Source organism: Mixophyes fleayi, chromosome 10 (genome assembly GCF_038048845.1).
Source record: "Mixophyes fleayi isolate aMixFle1 chromosome 10, aMixFle1.hap1, whole genome shotgun sequence".
NCBI lineage: Eukaryota > Metazoa > Chordata > Amphibia > Anura > Limnodynastidae > Mixophyes > Mixophyes fleayi.
The window spans coordinates 7,750,749-7,776,676 of NC_134411.1; the positions used below are offsets into that span (position 1 = coordinate 7,750,749).

The 25,928-nt window shown below is 40.9% G+C and overlaps 1 long non-coding RNA gene across 2 annotated transcripts; it reads right to left on the minus strand.

The window, feature by feature from the left end:
* Nucleotides 1–15,702: 15,702 nt before the first annotated feature.
* LOC142103678 (uncharacterized) lies at nucleotides 15,703–25,667 on the minus strand. Of its 2 annotated transcripts, XR_012679418.1 has the most exons (3): nucleotides 25,560–25,667; nucleotides 22,701–22,870; nucleotides 15,703–18,183 (listed from the first exon to the last, which is right to left on the minus strand). It is a non-coding gene; the product is annotated as an uncharacterized LOC142103678 (long non-coding RNA). The 2 variants fall into 2 exon arrangements; XR_012679417.1 differs by lacking the exon at nucleotides 25,560–25,667 and having other exon boundaries at nucleotides 22,701–22,925.
* Between the last annotated feature and the right edge of the window lie 261 nt (nucleotides 25,668–25,928).

Below are 25,928 nucleotides of genomic sequence, written 5' to 3' on the forward strand. Positions count from 1 at the left end.
GTGGGCATTTGAGATTCTGCATACATCTGTTGAAGAGGAAACAAAGCACATTCCCCAAAGAAACATATAACATTAGAGAACCATCCCCATCTTTGACAAAATGAGAAGAAAAGAAACCATACCAGACGAATTAAATCCTTTCTAATCTTCTAAATAAGGTGAAAATCCTCAATATTACAAAACAGGCATATTTATGCTCACAGATCAGTAAAGAGGTACCATGTTATCCTTAGGACTTGTTAGCAGTTTCAGTATGGTCTGCCTTGGATGTAACTGTTGGATATAAAGAACAAAGAGTCCTTCCACAGAGAAATACATTCTTCAATAGCTTCCAAAAATGATTTAACTATACACTAGAGCATGAAACTCTTGGTGACCTTGAATGAGAGGTCCTTCTTGAAATTCGAATGCAACCGCGGAGAGCGATAAGGAGACCAGTTCCCACCAAATCGTCTCAATTGCAACGTCTCATCCACCCAGCAGTAATCAATGTACTATCAATGTACTTGTGTTGTGTGTGCGATTAAATCTTCATCCAAGCCTTCTATACCAGAGTAGTCCATTCAGAAGCTGGAAAATAGAGAGAGGGAACATCTACATCTCCTATTCAACTTACCAAACCTGGAACCAAAAAGAAGCCACGCTCTCCTCCTCAGTAGTCTTCTGTTATAGAGCTACAACGGCAACAACCTCAAACAAACAGATCCTCCTTCCTCACCCAATTTATTTTATTTCATCCATTTCCCTTCTGACTGTAATATGGTAATACTGGTGCAGATTCGGGACAGATCAAGACACTTACAATAATGGCCAAGGCGTTTAGTGGGCATTTTAGATTCTGCATACATCTGTTGAAGAGGAAACAAAGCACATTCCCCAAAGAAACATATAACATTAGAGAACCATCCCCATCTTTGACAAAATGAGAAGAAAAGAAACCATACCAGACAAATTAAATCCTTTCTAATCTTCTAAATAAGGTGAAAATCCTCAATATTACAAAACAGGCATATTTATGCTCACAGATCAGTAAAGAGGTACCATGTTATCCTTAGGACTTGTTACCAGTTTCAGTATGGTCTGCCTTGGATGTAACTGTTGGATATAAAGAACAAAGAGTCCTTCCACAGAGAAATACATTCTTCAATAGCTTCCAAAAATGATTTAACTATACACTAGAGCATGAAAACTCTTGGTGACCTTGAATGAGAGGTCCTTCTTGAAATTCGAATGCAACCGCGGAGAGCGATAAGGAGACCAGTTCCCACCAAATCGTCTCAATTGCAACGTCTCATCCACCCAGCTGTAATCAATGTACTATCAATGTACTTGTGTTGTGTGTGCGATTAAATCTTCATCCAAGCCTTCTATACCAGAGGAGTCCATTCAGAAGCTGGAAAATAGCGAGAGGGAACATCTACATCTCCTATTCAACTTACCAAACCTGGAACCAAAAAGAAGCCACGCTCTCCTCCTCAGTAGTCTTCGGTTATAGAGCTACAACGGCAACAACCTCAAACAAACAGATCCTCCCTCCTCACCAAATTTATTTTATTTCATCCATTTCCCTTCTGACTGTAATATGGTAATACTGGTGCAGATTCGGGACAGATCAAGACACTTACAATAATGGCCAAGGCGTTTAGTGGGCATTTTAGATTCTGCATACATCTGTTGAAGAGGAAACAAAGCACATTCCCCAAAGAAACATATAACATTAGAGAACCATCCCCATCTTTGACAAAATGAGAAGAAAAGAAACCATACCAGACGAATTAAATCCTTTCTAATCTTCTAAATAAGGTGAAAATCCTCAATATTACAAAACAGGCATATTTATGCTCACAGATCAGTAAAGAGGTACCATGTTATCCTTAGGACTTGTTACCAGTTTCAGTATGGTCTGCCTTGGATGTAACTGTTGGATATAAAGAACAAAGAGTCCTTCCACAGAGAAATACATTCTTCAATAGCTTCCAAAAATGATTTAACTATACACTAGAGCATGAAAACTCTTGGTGACCTTGAATGAGAGATCCTTCTTGAAATTCGATTGTAACCGGAGAGCGATAAGGAGACCAGTTCCCACCAAATCGTCTCAAATGCAACGTCTCATCCACCCAGCTGTAATCAATGTACTTGTGTTGTGTGTGCGATTAAATCTTCATCCAAGCCTTCTATACCATAGAGGAGTCCATTCAGAAGCTGGAAAATAGCGAGAGGGAACATCTACATCTCCTATTCAACTTACCAAACCTGGAACCAAAAAGAAGCCACGCTCTCCTCCTCAGTAGTCTTCTGTTATAGAGCTACAACGGCAACAACCTCAAACAAACAGATCCTCCCTCCTCACCAAATTTATTTTATTTCATCCATTTCCCTTCTGACTGTAATATGGTAATACTGGTGCAGATTCGGGACAGATCAAGACACTTACAATAATGGCCAAGGCGTTTAGTGGGCATTTTAGATTCTGCATACATCTGTTGAAGAGGAAACAAAGCACATTCCCCAAAGAAACATATAACATTAGAGAACCATCCCCATCTTTGACAAAATGAGAAGAAAAGAAACCATACCAGACGAATTAAATCCTTTCTAATGTTCTAAATAAGGTGAAAATCCTCAATATTACAAAACAGGCATATTTATGCACACAGATCAGTAAAGAGGTACCATGTTATCCTTAGGACTTGTTAGCAGTTTCAGTATGGTCTGCCTTGGATGTAACTGTTGGATATAAAGAACAAAGAGTCCTTCCACAGAGAAATACATTCTTCAATAGCTTCCAAAAATGATTTAACTATACACTAGAGCATGAAACCTCTTTGTGACCTTGAATGAGAGGTCCTTCTTGAAATTCGAATGTAACCGCGGAGAGCGATAAGGAGACCAGTTCCCACCAAATCGTCTCAAATGCAACGTCTCATCCACCCAGCTGTAATCAATGTACTTGTGTTGTGTGTGCGATTAAACCTTCATCCAAGCCTTCTATACCAGAGGAGTCCATTCAGAAGCTGGAAAATAGAGAGAGGGAACATCTACATCTCCTATTCAACTTACCAAACCTGGAACCAAAAAGAAGCCACGCTCTCCTCCTCAGTAGTCTTCTGTTATAGAGCTACAACGGCAACAACCTCAAACAAACAGATCCTCCCTCCTCACCAAATTTATTTTATTTCATCCATTTCCCTTCTGACTGTAATATGGTAATACTGGTGCAGATTCGAGACAGATCAAGACACTTACAATAATATTGGCCAAGACGTTTAGTGGGCATTTTAGATTCTGCATACATCTGTTGAAGAGGAAACAAAGCACATTCCCCAAAGAAACATATAACATTAGAGAATCATCCCCATCTTTGACAAAATGAGAAGAAAAGAAACCATACCAGACGAATTAAATCCTTTCTAATGTTCTAAATAAGGTGAAAATCCTCAATATTACAAAACAGGCATATTTATGCACACAGATCAGTAAAGAGGTACCATGTTATCCTTAGGACTTGTTAGCAGTTTCAGTATGGTCTGCCTTGGATGTAACTGTTGGATATAAAGAACAAAGAGTCCTTCCACAGAGAAATACATTCTTCAATAGCTTCCAAAAATGATTTAACTATACACTAGAGCATGAAACCTCTTTGTGACCTTGAATGAGAGGTCCTTCTTGAAATTCGAATGTAACCGCGGAGAGCGATAAGGAGACCAGTTCCCCCCAAATCGTCTCAAATGCAACGTCTCATCCACCCAGCTGTAATCAATGTACTTGTGTTGTGTGTGCGATTAAACCTTCATCCAAGCCTTCTATACCAGAGGAGTCCATTCAGAAGCTGGAAAATAGAGAGAGGGAACATCTACATCTCCTATTCAACTTACCAAACCTGGAACCAAAAAGAAGCCACGCTCTCCTCCTCAGTAGTCTTCGGTTATAGAGCTACAACGGCAACAACCTCAAGCAAACAGATCCTCCCTCCTCACCAAATTTATTTTATTTCATCCATTTCCCTTCTGACTGTAATATGGTAATACTGGTGCAGATTCGAGACAGATCAAGACACTTACAATAATATTGGCCAAGACGTTTAGTGGGCATTTTAGATTCTGCATACATCTGTTGAAGAGGAAACAAAGCACATTCCCCAAAGAAACATATAACATTAGAGAACCATCCCCATCTTTGACAAAATGAGAAGAAAAGAAACCATACCAGACGAATTAAATCCTTTCTAATCTTCTAAATAAGGTGAAAATCCTCAATATTACAAAACAGGCATTTTATGCTCACGGATCAGTAAATAGGTACCATGTATCCTTAGGACTTGTTAGCAGTTTCAGTATGGTCTGCCTTGGATGTAACTGTTGGATACAAAGAACAAAGAGTCCTTCCACAGAGAAATACATTCTTCAATAGCTTCCAAAAATGATTTAACTATACACTAGAGCATGAAAACTCTTGGTGACCTTGAATGAGAGGTCCTTCTTGAAATTCGAATGTAACCGCGGAGAGCGATAAGGAAACCAGTTCCCACCAAATCGTCTCAAATGCAACATCTCATCCACCCAGCTGTAAACAATGTACTTGTGTGATGTGTGCGATTAAATCTTCATCCAAGCCTTCTATACCAGAGGAGTCCATTCAGAAGCTGGAAAATAGCGAGAGGGAACATCTACATCTCCTATTCAACTTACCAAACCTGGAACCAAAAAGAAGCCACGCTCTCCTCCTCAGTAGTCTTCTGTTATAGAGCTACAACGGCAACAACCTCAAACAAACAGATCCTCCTTCCTCACCCAATTTATTTTATTTCATCCATTTCCCTTCTGACTGTAATATGGTAATACTGGTGCAGATTCGGGACAGATCAAGACACTTACAATAATGGCCAAGACGTTTAGTGGGCATTTTAGATTCTGCATACATCTGTTGAAGAGGAAACAAAGCACATTCCCCAAAGAAACATATAACATTAGAGAACCATCCCCATCTTTGACAAAATGAGAAGAAAAGAAACCATACCAGACGAATTAAATCCTTTCTAATCTTCTAAATAAGGTGAAAATCCTCAATATTACAAAACAGGCATATTTATGCTCACAGATCAGTAAAGAGGTACCATGTTATCCTTAGGACTTGTTACCAGTTTCAGTATGGTCTGCCTTGGATGTAACTGTTGGATATAAAGAACAAAGAGTCCTTCCACAGAGAAATACATTCTTCAATAGCTTCCAAAAATGATTTAACTATACACTAGAGCATGAAAACTCTTGGTGACCTTGAATGAGAGGTCCTTCTTGAAATTCGAATGCAACCGCGGAGAGCGATAAGGAGACCAGTTCCCACCAAATCGTCTCAATTGCAACGTCTCATCCACCCAGCTGTAATCAATGTACTATCAATGTACTTGTGTTGTGTGTGCGATTAAATCTTCATCCAAGCCTTCTATACCAGAGGAGTCCATTCAGAAGCTGGAAAATAGCGAGAGGGAACATCTACATCTCCTATTCAACTTACCAAACCTGGAACCAAAAAGAAGCCACGCTCTCCTCCTCAGTAGTCTTCTGTTATAGAGCTACAACGGCAACAACCTCAAACAAACAGATCCTCCTTCCTCACCCAATTTATTTTATTTCATCCATTTCCCTTCTGACTGTAATATGGTAATACTGGTGCAGATTCGGGACAGATCAAGACACTTACAATAATGGCCAAGGCGTTTAGTGGGCATTTGAGATTCTGCATACATCTGTTGAAGAGGAAACAAAGCACATTCCCCAAAGAAACATATAACATTAGAGAACCATCCCCATCTTTGACAAAATGAGAAGAAAAGAAACCATACCAGACGAATTAAATCCTTTCTAATCTTCTAAATAAGGTGAAAATCCTCAATATTACAAAACAGGCATATTTATGCTCACAGATCAGTAAAGAGGTACCATGTTATCCTTAGGACTTGTTAGCAGTTTCAGTATGGTCTGCCTTGGATGTAACTGTTGGATATAAAGAACAAAGAGTCCTTCCACAGAGAAATACATTCTTCAATAGCTTCCAAAAATGATTTAACTATACACTAGAGCATGAAACTCTTGGTGACCTTGAATGAGAGGTCCTTCTTGAAATTCGAATGCAACCGCGGAGAGCGATAAGGAGACCAGTTCCCACCAAATCGTCTCAATTGCAACGTCTCATCCACCCAGCTGTAATCAATGTACTATCAATGTACTTGTGTTGTGTGTGCGATTAAATCTTCATCCAAGCCTTCTATACCAGAGGAGTCCATTCAGAAGCTGGAAAATAGCGAGAGGGAACATCTACATCTCCTATTCAACTTACCAAACCTGGAACCAAAAAGAAGCCACGCTCTCCTCCTCAGTAGTCTTCTGTTATAGAGCTACAACGGCAACAACCTCAAACAAACAGATCCTCCCTCCTCACCAAATTTATTTTATTTCATCCATTTCCCTTCTGACTGTAATATGGTAATACTGGTGCAGATTCGAGACAGATGAAGACACTTACAATAATGGCCAAGGCGTTTAGTGGGCATTTTAGATTCTGCATACATCTGTTGAAGAGGAAACAAAGCACATTCCCCAAAGAAACATATAACATTAGAGAACCATCCCCATCTTTGACAAAATGAGAAGAAAAGAAACCATACCAGACGAATTAAATCCTTTCTAATCTTCTAAATAAGGTGAAAATCCTCAATATTACAAAACAGGCATATTTATGCTCACAGATCAGTAAAGAGGTACCATGTTATCCTTAGGACTTGTTACCAGTTTCAGTATGGTCTGCCTTGGATGTAACTGTTGGATATAAAGAACAAAGAGTCCTTCCACAGAGAAATACATTCTTCAATAGCTTCCAAAAATGATTTAACTATACACTAGAGCATGAAACTCTTGGTGACCTTGAATGAGAGGTCCTTCTTGAAATTCGAATGCAACCGCGGAGAGCGATAAGGAGACCAGTTCCCACCAAATCGTCTCAATTGCAACGTCTCATCCACCCAGCTGTAATCAATGTACTATCAATGTACTTGTGTTGTGTGTGCGATTAAATCTTCATCCAAGCCTTCTATACCAGAGGAGTCCATTCAGAAGCTGGAAAATAGCGAGAGGGAACATCTACATCTCCTATTCAACTTACCAAACCTGGAACCAAAAAGAAGCCACGCTCTCCTCCTCAGTAGTCTTCTGTTATAGAGCTACAACGGCAACAACCTCAAACAAACAGATCCTCCTTCCTCACCCAATTTATTTTATTTCATCCATTTCCCTTCTGACTGTAATATGGTAATACTGGTGCAGATTCGGGACAGATCAAGACACTTACAATAATGGCCAAGGCGTTTAGTGGGCATTTGAGATTCTGCATACATCTGTTGAAGAGGAAACAAAGCACATTCCCCAAAGAAACATATAACATTAGAGAACCATCCCCATCTTTGACAAAATGAGAAGAAAAGAAACCATACCAGACGAATTAAATCCTTTCTAATCTTCTAAATAAGGTGAAAATCCTCAATATTACAAAACAGGCATATTTATGCTCACAGATCAGTAAAGAGGTACCATGTTATCCTTAGGACTTGTTAGCAGTTTCAGTATGGTCTGCCTTGGATGTAACTGTTGGATATAAAGAACAAAGAGTCCTTCCACAGAGAAATACATTCTTCAATAGCTTCCAAAAATGATTTAACTATACACTAGAGCATGAAACTCTTGGTGACCTTGAATGAGAGGTCCTTCTTGAAATTCGAATGCAACCGCGGAGAGCGATAAGGAGACCAGTTCCCACCAAATCGTCTCAATTGCAACGTCTCATCCACCCAGCTGTAATCAATGTACTATCAATGTACTTGTGTTGTGTGTGCGATTAAATCTTCATCCAAGCCTTCTATACCAGAGGAGTCCATTCAGAAGCTGGAAAATAGCGAGAGGGAACATCTACATCTCCTATTCAACTTACCAAACCTGGAACCAAAAAGAAGCCACGCTCTCCTCCTCAGTAGTCTTCTGTTATAGAGCTACAACGGCAACAACCTCAAACAAACAGATCCTCCCTCCTCACCAAATTTATTTTATTTCATCCATTTCCCTTCTGACTGTAATATGGTAATACTGGTGCAGATTCGAGACAGATGAAGACACTTACAATAATGGCCAAGGCGTTTAGTGGGCATTTTAGATTCTGCATACATCTGTTGAAGAGGAAACAAAGCACATTCCCCAAAGAAACATATAACATTAGAGAACCATCCCCATCTTTGACAAAATGAGAAGAAAAGAAACCATACCAGACGAATTAAATCCTTTCTAATCTTCTAAATAAGGTGAAAATCCTCAATATTACAAAACAGGCATATTTATGCTCACAGATCAGTAAAGAGGTACCATGTTATCCTTAGGACTTGTTACCAGTTTCAGTATGGTCTGCCTTGGATGTAACTGTTGGATATAAAGAACAAAGAGTCCTTCCACAGAGAAATACATTCTTCAATAGCTTCCAAAAATGATTTAACTATACACTAGAGCATGAAACTCTTGGTGACCTTGAATGAGAGGTCCTTCTTGAAATTCGAATGCAACCGCGGAGAGCGATAAGGAGACCAGTTCCCACCAAATCGTCTCAATTGCAACGTCTCATCCACCCAGCTGTAATCAATGTACTATCAATGTACTTGTGTTGTGTGTGCGATTAAATCTTCATCCAAGCCTTCTATACCAGAGGAGTCCATTCAGAAGCTGGAAAATAGCGAGAGGGAACATCTACATCTCCTATTCAACTTACCAAACCTGGAACCAAAAAGAAGCCACGCTCTCCTCCTCAGTAGTCTTCTGTTATAGAGCTACAACGGCAACAACCTCAAACAAACAGATCCTCCTTCCTCACCCAATTTTTTTTATTTCATCCATTTCCCTTCTGACTGTAATATGGTAATACTGGTGCAGATTCGGGACAGATCAAGACACTTACAATAATGGCCAAGGCGTTTAGTGGGCATTTTAGATTCTGCATACATCTGTTGAAGAGGAAACAAAGCACATTCCCCAAAGAAACATATAACATTAGAGAACCATCCCCATCTTTGACAAAATGAGAAGAAAAGAAACCATACCAGACGAATTAAATCCTTTCTAATCTTCTAAATAAGGTGAAAATCCTCAATATTACAAAACAGGCATATTTATGCTCACGGATCAGTAAAGAGGTACCATGTATCCTTAGGACTTGTTAGCAGTTTCAGTATGGTCTGCCTTGGATGTAACTGTTGGATATAAAGAACAAAGAGTCCTTCCACAGAGAAATACATTCTTCAATAGCTTCCAAAAATGATTTAACTATACACTAGAGCATGAAAACTCTTGGTGACCTTGAATGAGAGGTCCTTCTTGAAATTCGAATGCAACCGCGGAGAGCGATAAGGAGACCAGTTCCCACCAAATCGTCTCAATTGCAACGTCTCATCCACCCAGCTGTAATCAATGTACTATCAATGTACTTGTGTTGTGTTTGCGATTAAATCTTCATCCAAGCCTTCTATACCAGAGGAGTCCATTCAGAAGCTGGAAAATAGCGAGAGGGAACATCTACATCTCCTATTCAACTTACCAAACCTGGAACCAAAAAGAAGCTACGCTCTCCTCCTCAGTAGTCTTCTGTTATAGAGCTACAACGGCAACAACCTCAAACAAACAGATCCTCCTTCCTCACCCAATTTATTTTATTTCATCCATTTCCCTTCTGACTGTAATATGGTAATACTGGTGCAGATTCGGGACAGATCAAGACACTTACAATAATGGCCAAGACGTTTAGTGGGCATTTTAGATTCTGCATACATCTGTTGAAGAGGAAACAAAGCACATTCCCCAAAGAAACATATAACATTAGAGAACCATCCCCATCTTTGACAAAATGAGAAGAAAAGAAACCATACCAGACGAATTAAATCCTTTCTAATCTTCTAAATAAGGTGAAAATCCTCAATATTACAAAACAGGCATATTTATGCTCACAGATCAGTAAAGAGGTACCATGTATCCTTAGGACTTGTTACCAGTTTCAGTATGGTCTGCCTTGGATGTAACTGTTGGATATAAAGAACAAAGAGTCCTTCCACAGAGAAATACATTCTTCAATAGCTTCCAAATATGATTTAACTATACACTAGAGCATGAAAACTCTTGTTGACCTTGAATGAGAGGTCCTTCTTGAAATTCGAATGTAACCGCGGAGAGCGATAAGAAGACCAGTTCCCACCAAATAGTCTCAAATGCAATATCTCATCCACCCAGCTGTAATCAATGTACTTGTGTTGTGTGTGCGATTAAATCTTCATCCAAGCCTTCTATACCATAGAGGAGTCCATTCAGAAGCTGGAAAATAGCGAGAGGGAACATCTACATCTCCTATTCAACTTACCAAACCTGGAACCAAAAAGAAGCCACGCTCTCCTCCTCAGTAGTCTTCTGTTATAATGGTACATAAGCACTGTCATTTAAGTTAAACTCTTACATATTAATTGAGAATTAGTCTTTTCAAAATTATGGTCTCCTAACACAATTATCTTAATTGTCAAACATAAAATTAATGGATTTTTACATACATAGAAGCGTCATATCAAGTCACATCTAAATACTTAATTTTGCCCCTTTAGTAAAATAAATCTTCTTTTGCTATTGATGCATAGAGCTGGCCAGTCTGGAATTTGTACTGATGATTTGATAGCATGGAGTCCAGGCAATACAAAAAATAAATTTAAGCAATATAGTGGTTACATTTCTTCTATGAAGTTTGAAGAGTTGTTTTGATTTACAATTTTGTAGAGCGAAGCATTCAATGTGCATTGAGAGAAACACCATAGGAGCACTAACTTAACTATTGAATAAAGTGAGTAAAAACTGAAGTCCTATTCATTTTTACTTTTGATTTGCCAACAGATCTGTACCTATACCATCAACTCCGAACCTCGCAAGCTGCAAACAACTCCTTTTACATGTCTTTAGAAAAAGGGAAGTCATGTTTTCTATTCCAAAAAACCTTAGAATTTGTCACATTCCTTCACACAATGTGGAATTTGCTTCATACCATAGGAAAATGTGCAGTAAATACTTAATTCCCAGTTGATACACTGCTATAGTACTTATTTAGTTTGCTAATGTTTGTGAAGATACTGCGACTGAGCATACACTAAGTCAGTACAATTAGGTTTGCAACACACTTTGTGCAGCAGCTTTTTATTTCCTTTCATGAGAGTTCACATTTTCACACTTTGGCTCTAAAGATGAGAACAATTTGGTACCCGTTAACAATTAATTTTAAAATATTAGATACCTACTGAATTATTTAGCTCTTCAGATATGGTGAAAACCCCACATTGATTGCAAATCATGCAAAGGTATGAGCTTTGTTCTTTTCTTTTAAATGCTGTGATTGCAAATTTCCAAATACCACCTTCACTTACAAACATTCACCAATGACCAAAATGAATTAACTTTCGGCTCTGAATTATGTTTTCAGTGCTGGTTTCATGCCTATGAAGTATAGCGCTTCATCTCTATCAGTGTTGGAAAGTGTTACCAAGATGCCAACTTCAACAGACACAGGTGTCCACAGTCAGTGAGTGAATCACAGATACTATAGGTAACCAGAGAATTTAAATTTGCTTCTCTCCATGTGGCCAATATATCAATTTGGTCTGACTGTACGTGAAAAGATTCAATGGCTGAAATATAAAATTCAAAGCAAACAAAATAGTTTTGTCCTAATTTAAGTATTGAATAAGATTTGTACTCATATATATATATATATATATATATATATATATCTCTCTCTATATCACCTGTGTCCTAGGATTTATACCCAGTATGTTTACTAAGTAAATCCTGATTAGCCATTCACTCCCTGACAGCAGTGCTGTCTGTTTAAAGAACAGAATGATCAGGAGGAACCACCCTTTGAATCGTTAAACTTGAACACAAAATACAGAGGTACCTTTTGCAGAGGGCAGGTAGGGAAACGTGCAGCGTCATGTGTATATCTGCATCAGGTTCCGAAAATGGCTGCCGACTGCTGAAGCCCAGCAAACTTTTAGATGAAGGGTGAAGTTCCGACCCCAGACTTCCTCCGTAATGACAACCTACATGCGCCGCCGAACAACCTATCTATAGTATGGCTGTCGGTCGGCGCTACAGGTACCATATTTAGATGCCCAGACCTGTAGCTCACTGTCCGGTTCTGCGGTCGCCTCCTGTGAAGTGCGATTGCGACCTGTGCCACCTGCTCGTTGCCTAAAGGGGGGATGCCGGTAAATAAGTTGGGGCGAGAGGCAAGGCTATTAACTGCTTCACTCTTGCCCGTCCTGTGATTCTCTAGTCGCGTCCTGGCAATGTGGCAAGCTAAAGATAAAAAATATGGACTTCTCAGCTCGTTCTGTCTAGTGGCAGAATGCCGGCATATGTGCAAGGGGGGAGTGAGCTGAAAGGCTGCTGCTCCCCCTCAGCAGGGACCCAAGTGAAGGAAGCGACAAGCTATTCACTCTCCTGGGTCTTTTGAGGTCCCTGCGCTGCACCTGAAAAAGAAGGAAATAAAATAAAAACATGGAAACTAAAACTAACTGAAGTATAGGCAGGAGCCTATACCCAAGTGACCTATATCCTAGGCACTTAAAAACAACTGCGTTCTGAGCTGAAAAGGGGGGCATAGTAGGGGAGGAGTGTGAGAAAACAACAAGTTTATAAGTGCCAAAACTTCTAGCCCACCTACTTCACCCCAATGTTTTGCAGTGTCCCCCAATGGTAGGAAAGAGAAAAACATATTCTAATAGCCACATAGTAAAACATATCCAGTTACTAGCATTTCTGAATGGAAACAGATGGTTGGAAGTTGTGAACTTCCATTCACTCCGTGACAGATCAATTATGTGGTCTTTTATCACTGCAAGAATGTACATCACCTCTGAAATGCGTTTATCAAGTCTACCGTGTTATGGCGTTTAAACCAAACATCTAATTTATCAATGTTCCCAATGTCTAACATTTAATGCATGAAGCCATTTTAAACTATTTTACACAAATGCTGTATGAGAATACAAGATGAAATTTTAGCTAGATTTGTAAAGCAGGGTGTACATGTGTAGACTATATATGAAAGTCAAGAAAAATAGTTTGGGTGAAATCACCTCAGAAACTGAAAATATTGTGGCAATATAGCATGTGTTGGATTTCAAGTAAACAATCCACAAGCTATTATGAAGGATACACATTATGTACTTATAATGAAGGTGATAATTAAACAAATTTAAACCACTAGGGCACCAACAAATTGAAATCCTTAGTCAGTGAAAAATAGATGTCATGACTATTGATTAAACTTACAAATCACTTTACAAAAAGTCTTAACTTATTGTTGCAGTTACGTAATACCACAAATCCTTCATGCGCAAACCATGGTCATAGGGAGCATTTTAAGGTGCTCTCACAGATAGATGCACGTTACAATCAAGCAAAGAAGGGCTACATGACACAGCAGATTAAACAATCAGTCCATGTATGTAATGTCCCAACCAAGATTTACATTTTTACCTTAAGGAGTTGAGCTTGTGTTTTAGGTACAGTGACTTGTCCACACACGTTATCTCACAGTGAGATGAAAGGGGTCAGTCGAATAATGTGAAATACAAATTACTGCCTCAATTTGTGTTACAGAATTTTGCAGGACTCCATACCTGTATGCTTGAACATGATGCTAAAGGTTCTGTAACTTGCAGACACATACGAGTGGTATACTTTTAATGACCTTCTGAGTGAATTAGTTATCTAAAAAATGCAGTCATTCAGCTGTGGCCACAAGGTTGCAAGACCGACCACCTTAACTTCTCCCAAAGAACAGACAGAATGCTTTTATTTCTGGAGTGGCAAAAAAAGTAAGCTTAGTAATTTGTCATAAATTGCTGATAACCCACATTGTACATATCAGATTTACCTCAGTGTAGTTCTTTAAAAACTGCTCATTCCCATGCATTAGAGCATCATTGGTTTTCACATACACACTATATATATTGGGAAGCAATATTGTTTACTCTGTAGAAAATCATGCTTTATATAAGCAGTCAAGTATTCAAGGTGGCAATTCAAGTATTCTCCATAGAAGTATGGGTTGAGGGACTTGCCATATATTCCATTAAATTTGCAGGGATGCTATTGCTGTTTAATGTAAAATAATTACAATATGAAGCCTGCAGCATACTTTCAAAACCATTTAAGTTTAAAGAATTGCACCTTTTTTAGTTGGTATACAAGCATGAAATGTATGCAGAGCAGTGGCCCATATTTGATCCCCACCCAGGACTAATGGTAGTTTTCATCAGTCAGTGACTATATATTTACATGCATTGATGAGTTATTTCCACTTTACTCCATCCAATATGGATCAGCACATGAGCATACCTTTACAATGGTTCTAAGGACCCAAGAAACCATACCATTAGGTGATCATCAATTCTTACGCAAAAAGCTTCGGATTATGCAGAACAGGTAACTTGGTTTCTAAGTCTCTAAACAGCAGTTAGGACCAAATAGACCAGAAAAGAACAAGAAGTGTATAAATTATATGTCAGCCGATTTCAAAACTTAAGTATTTGCAAAGTATTTTAGAGGGAAAAGCAAGCCACCCGTCAATAAGTTTACTGCCTTCCAATTAAACAGGCATAAATCCTATATTGTATGCATACTGGAACCATTAATGGATGTATAAAAAAAAAACACTTGTTTGTAGGTCTGCTTACTTTTATGGCAGTAGCTGAACAACTTGTAGACCTGATCATTCATGAAAGGTGCCAGTAATTGTATGCTCTAGCCATTACCCCTTTTATCATCCACAAGAGCTCTGCTTTAAGTCTTATGGAGGCGTGATAATACTCATTGTGATAAATCTTATTGCCAATGGCAAATAAACATGTCACACCATTTGTATATAGCCATAAATAACATGGAAAATGTAAAATAGGCAAATAGTTGGCAGTTTAGACTGAGTTTGCCCATAGCCAATACAGACGCATAACAAAACTATGAGTAGCACTATACAGTCCAACGTGCTAGTCACATTTACAATAATAATATTCAGGCTACAGTTCCTTTAATCTCTTATATGCAAGACTGCAGAAATCTGGAACTGTCTGATGGGTGCATGTAAACAGATGCACATTTTGACAGCAGTATAAACCATGGAGAATTGTCACTTAGTCTGGCGATTGTGACATGTAAAACATGCAGAATTTTTGACCTTTTAATAGACTTATCTGTAACAGTAGCTGTTCACTTCCCACCTCCTTCGTTGATAACGAGTAACCTGACTCACTGAGGACGAGTAACCTGTCCAAGGAAAACCAAGCACTTTTCAGACGGGAAACCGTTGTCTTCCACTTGAGGATTTGTATCTGCCAGATTGCAGTTTGGAATAACAAGCCTATCCATAAAACCAGTGTTTAGGACAGTGTGTTAATTAAAGAGGGTTTACCAAGTTGAACCATAACACAGTGTACTTAGCATTTGCAGGAACACTCTGGGACAGGACTGGCAGATGGTAGCAATATGAACTACACCTTGTTCAGCTCACTTCACTCCTGCCTGAAAAATATCACTGGCAGTTTGCACCCCACCTTTAACAAAGAGACATTGAAACAAGACATTTATCTTTACAAATTTAATGAAAACAAATTAAGTATTTCACAAGTGTTTGAGCATGGCAAAGGACACAATACAGATCTGTTACAATGACAAATATACCACATGAAAAGACCTTACTTGAACATATTTTATCAAATAATTTTCTGAAGAATCATCTGAGCCAACAGAAACAGCTTAAAGACAACTACCTAGGAAGAAATGTAAAAAAAAAAATCCAAACTTGTTATGGAACAGGGCATTAAAAGTTACAGTAACGTAACAATTTAGTCGTCGGAAAATAATTTCAATATTAAGACTACTTCTCTGGTTCTGCTATTTGATAGGATGGATATTTGAAATCAGTTTGGCTTCATTTAACTTGCCAAACCTGTGGTTTTATGACAGTAAAATAAGGTAGTAGGTTAAGTGCTTAATAAATGGAGTAAACATTGAAAAATAGTTAAGACTCCATTAGAAAGAACATATTTGTATGGTATGCACAATGCTAAGTCTGTCAACAATACGTTTCAGACACCTGCATAGCCTGATACAGTACTAGAGTAAAATTAGAAGTTTTAAATATTTAATATATGTGCAGAGAAAAGGTTTGCTAGTGGCGCGCTAACTCACATAGGTGTTCCTGCACAAGTTGGCTACAGGAGGCGATACTCCATATGAAAGTATGCTTACCAGATAAAGGACGCTTGGCTATTTCGACAGTCTAAATGTTTGGACGGCTTTTCTGCTCACCCAAGGGCTGTGAACAGGCCACCTAAGGGTGCAGTTTCTTCCCAGATGTGTTGAGAAGCTATGAACTGGTAAAGAGTAAACATACAAGACACCTGCATGGTTACAAGAGACCTGCATACACGGTTTCACTTGTGGCGCCTGGTGTTTAGGGGTATTAATGGGTAAAGATCATGAATACAGGAACCTATCAATGTACCTACAGAAACAGAAGAAAAATAATCATGCTAAAAAATTCACAAGTGTGATGTTAAATTCCACTCATAACACTTTACTTAGGTTCAAACCAGTGAATTAAATCACATTTACAAAGGCAAAACTAATAGCTGCAATGTTATTAATTAAGCCTGTCAGATACTACAATAGGGTTTCACACCTGCTACAAGGAAAAGTACTCAAAACTAAGTCACATCAAGTAATATTTAAGGTGGATTAAATAGTGTAAAAAAACATCGCAATTTATGTAATATTGATCAAGTATAACCATAAAACAAGCAGCTTAAAACACTCCCCCCGCCTGCTACACATTACATTAAAATGCACATAGCCATGAAGTTTTCCTCAGGACTGCGGTGTAGTGACGTCTTCTTTGTCATAACTCTTCAGTTTTATGAAATATCCAACAATAAAGTCCATTCGTATAAGAGTGTAGAGCAATAGATGCTGTATCACAATATGCTGCGATAAAACGTCTGAGCAAACAAATTACATGTATCAGCTGTTTTACAACTCCATTATTACAGTTTATTTAAATATTCATAAACATACCATTTAGTTATACACAAACTGATTTAACTGCTGCACAAAAAATAATAAACATGGGCGAACAAAGTCGTCACGATGCATTAACGCCAACGAAAGGCGTGGCCATCTTTATGTGTGGGCGGGTATTAATGTGGTAACCATAGCAATAGCTGTGACGGACAGCAGACGCTAGTCCTGCCCCAAATGACTAATCCCACAGGAGACATTAGCTCCACCCCCTCCACTGCGGCTGGCGGCCATCTTTAACAATAGGCTGCTTTCACTAACCTTAATATACACGGTATATGGTACAATAAACCGTGGATCTTGTGATTACATGTATAGCGTTGTCCTAATACCCATCAGCTGCAAATTATATAGCCCCTTATCGTGCGCTACATTTCCAGTTTGTAATAAATGACGTCAAGTAAACTTGCATTACAATATGTAACTAATGTATTACACAATATGTAACAAGTGCTGTATCACAATACTATCAGACTATACACAGTAATACTGTACATCAGGCGCCGAATCATAAGTACAATATATAAAGTACAAGGCGCCGTCACATTTGCAATATGTATCTATTAGTTACAAGATGTAGCGATCACAGGGCTACATCGCGTTCCCTAAAGGCACAATAGTAACCTGTACTAATAACCGATCAAATGGTATATTTATGAATCACTAACACCAGTCTGAACAAATGAGAAATACCTTACACGTACGACAGAGTCTTGGAACTGGAGCATATAAAACAGCAGATACATGTACGTACAGAGGAGACAAAGCATTACAGTGGCGCTACTGAATATGATGATTATAGCCGTCTTCACCGATGATGTCTTCTTCCTGCAGTTTCTACGTCGAGACTGAGCTGTTGTTACTGAGCAGCGTTTACTTGTAGTCTCGGATTGTGACGAAGATAGTGATTGGTGCTTTCATCAATGTATCCTTCCGCTGCAGCACAAATGCGGTTTGTGGAGGGCGTTTCTTGTAGAAAATAGTACTGTAAGAAAATAATTTCATTAATAGTAACAGCCATTCCAATGAATGTAGCTGGATGAGTTACAGGAAATGAGCAGTACATTGTAACTAGAAATAAAACACAAAAACAATGTTATCTAAAAAAAATAATGTATCCGCGTTTATTATACTTATGTGGAATCTTTCTGTAAAATAACTTTCCTCCGCAAAAACGTTTCGTCACGATACTAGAGATGTTTATCAGTGTATAAATGTAACCAAGCCACAGTATGTGACTAAATTAAAACTGGAACAATTATAAAAACCGATGCGTGGTCGTATGAATACAGAGTATAGTCGTTAATATGTATATTTATGGCGTCATTACGAGATTTTCCCGACATCATAAATAAATAGCTAATTCACTCCTAACATTACTTTGTTACCAGCGGACATTTTGTATCTGTGATTCATGTGCAGTATAAAATGGCGCAGTGGTAGCGCAATGATACTAAAGTGTAATCGGTGGTAAGCTATAGATCCGGTCGGGCAGCCAGTTCAGACCGGCTGTCTCTGGTTTAGGGCGATGTTTCAGCAACTTACTGCGCACGTTTTATAGAGACTGCGTCATCATAATAATACAGTATGTAAACAATATGTGATGTTTCTCTATGACAAATATATGAACCCTGCAATCCATGTGACATGTGAATACATTAATGCACGTTATATGAAACTATTTAAGACTCATGAAACATAAACATTGTGACGGCACCTCTAATAATAGGAAATGGATATACAGGATATGAATCATTTGTTTTTCTGATGAGATTTAATAACAAAGTTGCAATTATATAACTATGAATAACTTGAAAACCAGTTCATCTAATTATGCTAATATTCAATATAGATCAGTGCATTAGTTTCTACTTTGTATATCTATCCTAGATCTAAACTAGTCAAAGAGCAGGTTTTTTTTTTCTAAACCAGGACATTTTGAGCAGTAAGGGTTTGATTCAATTAGCTGCATGGTTCTGTAGTAATATCACAGCTATGTTTCTGCCTGATGATGTAGGTAAGGATCTTCCCTTACTTATGCTCACACCTAAGCTACGTCATCATTACCATAATTGCCTGTAATGCGCTCATAAACATAGCCGCGAGATTGCAACGGAACCTCAAGGCTAATTGACTAGACTCTTAGGGGCATATTCAATTCTTGGCGTTACATGTAAAAGTAACGCGGCGTGCGCACTATTACGGTAATAGTACGCGTACCGTTATTATGGTACCTTTCACGCTGGATTTGAGTTCGCAGCTGAAATCCGTCTTATTGCCGTAATAAAAGTAATACTTTTAACGCTGCGGGAAACGGCAACAATTGAACGGTCCACTAAAGCAGTGGCGGATCCAGGGGGGGGGGCAATCGCCCCCCCTAGCAGGGACTTGCTGCCGACGGCTGCACGGTATGTGCAGGTCCATTCGGCAGTGACAGTGTGCTGCCTGGCTGCTCTGATTGTGTTTTAAACACAATCAGAGCAGCCGTGCAGCACACTGTCACTGCCGAGCGGACCTGCACATAGTGTGCAGCCGCCAGCAGCCTTAGGTGTCAGAAAGACTGCGGGGCCTAAATCGCCCCAGGTATAGCAATTTACTAGATCAGCCCCTGCACTAAAGGAGCGGTTCGTTAGGTAGGAAGTGAACCAGGAATGGACTGTGTCACAAAGCAGGGCCACCTTAACTACTTTATGGGCCCCCTAGCAAAGCAGTGCATCGGGCCCCTAAAAATATATATATATATATATATATATATATATATATATATATATAGTGTGTATATGTTTTTTACATATATATATATATATATATATATATATATAGGGCCCGCCTTTACTTACCTTAAGTCTGATCCCCTTCTCTTCTTTTTTCCACGTCGCTGAGTCTCTTCTGTGCTATTCCGTGCTGTTCTCGCAGTGAATGCTGTGTGTGACATCACGCCCAGCATTCACTGTGAGCACAGCATGGAAGAGGGGACCAGGGAGGGAGCCGGATCGCCACTGATGTGACCGCAAGGTAAGTAATTTCTTTTTTTTTTTTTTTTCAGGATTTTTTTTTACAGCGCTGCCTCGGACGGGCCCTCTTGCCCGCAGGGGCCACGGGCACCTGCCCATTGTGCCCAATGGAAGAGACGGCCCTGTCACGAAGGCCAATGGAGTGAAGGGTGTGTAGGAGATGAGGGTGATCAACAGTATCAAAAGCAGCAGAGAGGTCTAGGAGAATGGAGAAATTACAATTAGATTTTGCAGTAAGTAGATCATTGATCACTTTTGTGAGAGCAGCTTCAGTGGAATGTTGAGGGCGGAAGCCTGATTGCAGAGAGTCGAGAATGGAATGAGGGGAGAGAAAGTGAGACAGGAGTTGTACACTAATTGCTCAAGTAGTTTGGAGGCAAAGGGGAAGAGAGAAATAGGGCGGTAGTTGGAGTGAGAGGCTGGATCGAGAGATGAGGATGGTTTCTTTAGAATAGGTGAGATGAGCACATGTTTAAAGGAGGATGGAAATGTGCCCTTGGAGAGAGACGGGTTGATGAGGTGAGTTAGAGGTGGGCATGCAGTGGAGGAGAGGGAGCGGAGTAGTTGGGAGGGAATAGGGTCAAATGGACTGGTTGTAAATCCATCTTCAGTTGGAATTATCTTGCCAGCAATTACATACACAGCTGACTCTGCTCCTCATTCCCTTCTGGTTTCTATTTGACAGGGGATGATGAGCAGTACAATAACACTCAGGGACAGATTGGCCATAGACCTTACAGGGACTTTTCCCAGTAGGCTGGTAGCCTATTGGGTCTGCCTGGAGCAGTGGTGGTCTGTTCTGGGCCAGCTCCAGGCTCCCCAGTAGTTTCTAGTGGAGTAGCTGGAAGCAGCCTCTGCAACCACATTTTTCACTGATGCAATATTCGTCCTATAGGCCTCTTATATTCTACAGGAGTCCTTCAGGACCAATATTTTACCAGTGAATGATGCAGCCACATCAAGTAGTACTTGAGGCAGCCACCTATGTGCGGTATAAGCGGCTGTGCCATTCATAGTAGTAGTCCTACAGGCCTTCTATAGCCCATGGGCCATAACCACTGTAAACAATTTGGCCAGTGCCTTCCCCCACCCAGTGCCCTGATACTTGTACCACCATAATACCTGTTCTGTTATCTGCATATTAGGCTTTGGCCCAACTTACCACAATTTTGGCTAGGGCTAACAAAACCTCCTCCTCTCTGCCTCTCTCAATATGGCGGCTCTGCCTGTACTTCCACAGACCCTGCGAGCTAGACTAGCTACAGCCCCCACCAGGCTTCTATCCCCTGCTACCTTCAAGGCTGTCTGCCACACCTCAGTAGATGGGGCGTGCAGACTGCCAGTAGCCATATCCCTACCGTGCTTGGGAAAAACTGTGGCTTCATGGCGTAGATCCCGGTGCAGTCCTCGCTGCCCTGGTTCAGCTTCCGGGTGACCCTTTGCTGGGAGCAGTGGTGGAGAGAGGGAGGCGGCAAGGGAGCCCGGAAAGCACCCTCCCCGCTTCCGTGAACACTATTTTACTAAAGTAAAATGAAAATAAAAGAAACTAATTTAAAATGTGCCCTACTCCGTATACACTTATTAAAAACTGATTGTCATCTGTTCTGAGGGCATAGAGGTGAGGGCGTAGGCCAGTCAAGGATTTTAGAATTTAGTGCCTTACTCCCAGCACAGCGCCCTCTATACCCCATGGTCAGCAGTGTCCTCCAAATGGCTGTGCAAGAGAAAGTTAAGCATTTTGACAAAAAGCTGGTGTTTGTCCTACCCTATCAGGGGCAAACACAGGATTTCTAGAGAGGGGTTTCCATGCCACATCACCAGAATGGGCATGGACACCATAAAATTTGTGTGGCTATAATTTCAGCCAGAGCTGGGTCACTCTCCAACCTCTTCCCATTTACTTCAAATGTATGGGCAAGTAGTGTCTTCAATTCTTATTATGCCACAAAATAGTGCCCCAGTTCATAATATACCACACAGTAGTGCCCCCAGTTCATAATATGCCACACAGTAGTGCCCCCAGTTCATAATATGCCACACAGTAGTGCCTCCAGTTCATAAAATGCCATAGTAGTGCCCCAGTTAATATTTTGCAACAGTATTGCCCCCAGTTCCTATTATGCCACAGTAGTACCCCCAGTTCATATTATGCCAGACAGTAATGCCCCAAGATCATATTATGTCATTGTAGTGCCAATTCATATGATGCCACACAACAGTGTCCCAAGTTCATATTATGCCACAGTAGTACCCCCAGTTCATATTATGTCAAATAGTAATGTCCCCAGCTCCTATTATGCCAAGTAGAAGTGCCCCCAGCTCCTATTATACCACACAATAATGGACCCAGTTCCTGTTATGCCACACAGTAGTGTTCCCAGTTCCTATTATGCCACACAGTAGTGTTCCCAGTTCCTATTAAGCAAACATACACATTACCATTAAACACATAAAATACTGCTGTTTTTATACGTGTGACTCAACTCACCTGTCTGTGTGAAGGGTCCGTGTGCTGGCTCCAGTCTTCTGTTCCGCACTGGATGATGTGAGGAGCTGATGCCATGGCCGGGCAGCAGCTCTGTTTCGTGAAGTAGCTGTGGGGTGAAACTTTGGCAGTGTGTTAAGGTGTGCCTAGGCACACCATGTGCAATGCCGATCCTGATGGATTCAAAGGGGAGAAAAGGATCTGTATGATTCACAGCCACACAATTTATGGAGCTATTGCAGTTTTTATAAATTTAGAGTATTTTTTGCACATTTCTGTTCAACAGTTTTCAAAAATGTATAAGCCGGTGATTTGGGGAAAGGAGAGTCATTTTCTTCCCTAAGAACTAAGCCTCCACCCCTCCCTAATATCCTTCATACAATATTTTCTTCTCCTATTTTGATGGAAAGCTCTCCAGCCTCTAGCCCGGCGGTTCCCAAAGTGTGCGCCGCGGCTCCCAGGGGTGCCGCGGCGCTGTCATTGTGGTACCGCAGGCCAGCCATAGAAAAAAGAAAGAACACAGAAACTTACCAATCCGTCGGGCGCCAGGACCCGGCAGCCTCCTCTCTCCCGCAGCTGTCACTGAATATCGACGTCAGTGACAGCTGCGGGAGAGAGGTGGATGCTGGGTCCCGGCATCCCGGAGGAGACAGGGAGACCCCCAGAGGGGGGAGGAGGGCCCTGGAGGAGGAGGGCAAGGTAGCTGGAGAGCAGAGTTAGAAGTGGTGGAAACAGGAGGAGAGATGGCCCTGCTCAGAGGAGCGAACAATCTAAGGGGAGGGGTGGACAGACGGAGGGGTGGACAGACGGATTGGTAAGTTTCTGTGTTCTTTCCTTTTATTCTATGGCTGGCGCGCGGCAGAGGAGCGAGAGGGATCGTGGCAGAGGAGGAGGGCAGAGGAGGGTGACAGCGGGGCAGAAGAGGGTGACAGCGGCGCAGAGGAGGGTGACAGCGGGGCATTGGAGGGTGACAGCGGGGCAGAGAAGGGGGGCAGCGGGGCAGAGGAGGGTGACAGCGGGACAGAGGAGGGGGACAGCGGGGCAGAGGAGGGGGGCAGCGGGGCAGAAGAGGGGGACAGCAGTGCAGAGGAGGGGGGCAGAGGAGGATGACAGCGGGGCAGAGGAGGGGGACAGCGGTGCAGAGGAGGGGGACAGTGGTGCAGAGGAGGGTGACAGCGGGGCAGAGGAAGGGGACAGCGGTGCAGAGGAGGGTGACAGTGGGGCAGAGGAGGGGGACAGCGGGGCAGAGGAGGGGAACAGTGGTGCAGAGGAGGGGGGCAGAGTAGGGTGACAGCGGGGCAGAGGAGAAGGACAGCTGGGCAGAGGAGGGGGACAGCGTGAGAGAGGGCAGATGAGATGAGACATCGTGAGAGAGGGCAGAGGCAGAGGAGGTGGGACATCGTGAGAGAGGGCAGAGGAGGGGGGACATCGTGAGAGAGAGAGCAGAGGAGGGGGGACAGCGTGACAGAGGGCAGAGTGAGAGAGGGCAGTGTGTCTGGATGCAGAGGGGGCAGTGTGTCTGGATGCAGAGGGGGCAGTGTGTCTGGATGCAGAGGGGGCAGAGTGTCTGGATGCAGAGGGGGCATTTTTGCATACAACTAAATAAGTATTTCTGTCCTGACCTAAATACTTATTACAATTTTTTGACCCCACTACTTCTAAAACAGGACTGCTCAATAATTATTTTGGAGGGGTGCCTTGAAAAAATTTGGAGACTCTAAGGGTGCTGCGAACTGCAAAAGTTTGGGAACCACTGCTCTAGCCCATACATTCTGTCTGGAAGAATGTTTGTTATTTTAGGAAGTCATTTACATAGCAGAAATCACAATAATCATCTGTTCATCAAAAGGAATTGTCTGCTTTAATGGGCGTACAGCCAGGCATCAGGATTTGGCTCATTTTATCCCTGCAATGCAGAATTCTTTGTCTGTTGGACATTTCCAGAAAATGCAGACACACTGGATCCAGAACAGAAAAGTCAAATAACCTCCCAACAAACCCTTTTAAGTTTTAGTGCTCCTTTCATTATAATCATCATCAGCTATTTATATAGCGCCACTAATTCAGCAGCGCTGCACAGAGAACTCACTCACATCAGTCCCTGCTCCATTGGAGCTTACAGTCTAAATTCCAAGAATATTACATTATTGCTTTCTAGTCATCTTTTATTTGTGTATGTTGAAGTGTAAATATACTCTACATCTGCCAAGAGGAATTTAGGGCCACAGTACAACAACTTCTCGGGGCCCATGCAACAGCTACATAGAAGGGCGTGACTACACCAGGTTGTTGACTTTCCCCACTACTACACAGGCAGGCCCAGGGCTCCGGTATATATACCTGTACCACCTGTCCCCCTTCCCCACCTATCAGCACGAGTGTGTATGTATATATATATCTATATATATCTATCTATCTATACACTCAGTGGCCATTATTAGGTGCGCCTGCTTGTTAATGTAGATATCTAATTAGATGTTTTTATTTTGTTTTGGTCCTCACACGCATTTGTTACGTGTTGTAATATATACTTGTGAAACCAGTAATTACATTTTATTTATATATATATATATATATATATATATATAAAATATTTTTTTGTTTTGTTTTTTTGTTTTACATCATTTACTGTCCAATGTAAAGTCACTAAATCGTGTTTGCAAATTGTGGTACTAAGTAGCAGACCATCCACCTCTATGTTTTTTAGTTTAGTTTAGATCTTTGTGTATCATTCTAAGCACTTTGCCGAACCTCAAACAATTGCAACCGGTAGATACATAAAAGGATTTTACGTAATTTACAACACAGTCATCTTTAAAGCAATAATTGAGCGATTCTAGATTAAAGTGAGTAACAATGTACCCCTCCGCCCTGCTGCACGTCCCAGACATCTACCACATTCCAGGGCATATTACGCAATCTCCAATGCCAGAACCTTCACGAACACCATCTCCGGAGCGCATGCGCACAGCGTCAATGCACCAGTTGTCTTTTTGCTGCGCAACAAGGCCTTCTGGCCTGAGCTGGTAGTGTGGCGAGAGAAATATCCCTCCGCTGGAATGCCGGATCTAAATTTACAAACTCGCGATTAGGTAATTGTGTTACTGAAGTTTGTCAATATTATTACAGTTAACTGAATACATTGTAAACGTACAAATAAACCACTGATTCCTCTGTAAACTCTGCATTCACACACAATCATACCGCATATTATAGTGTCAGGACTTTTTT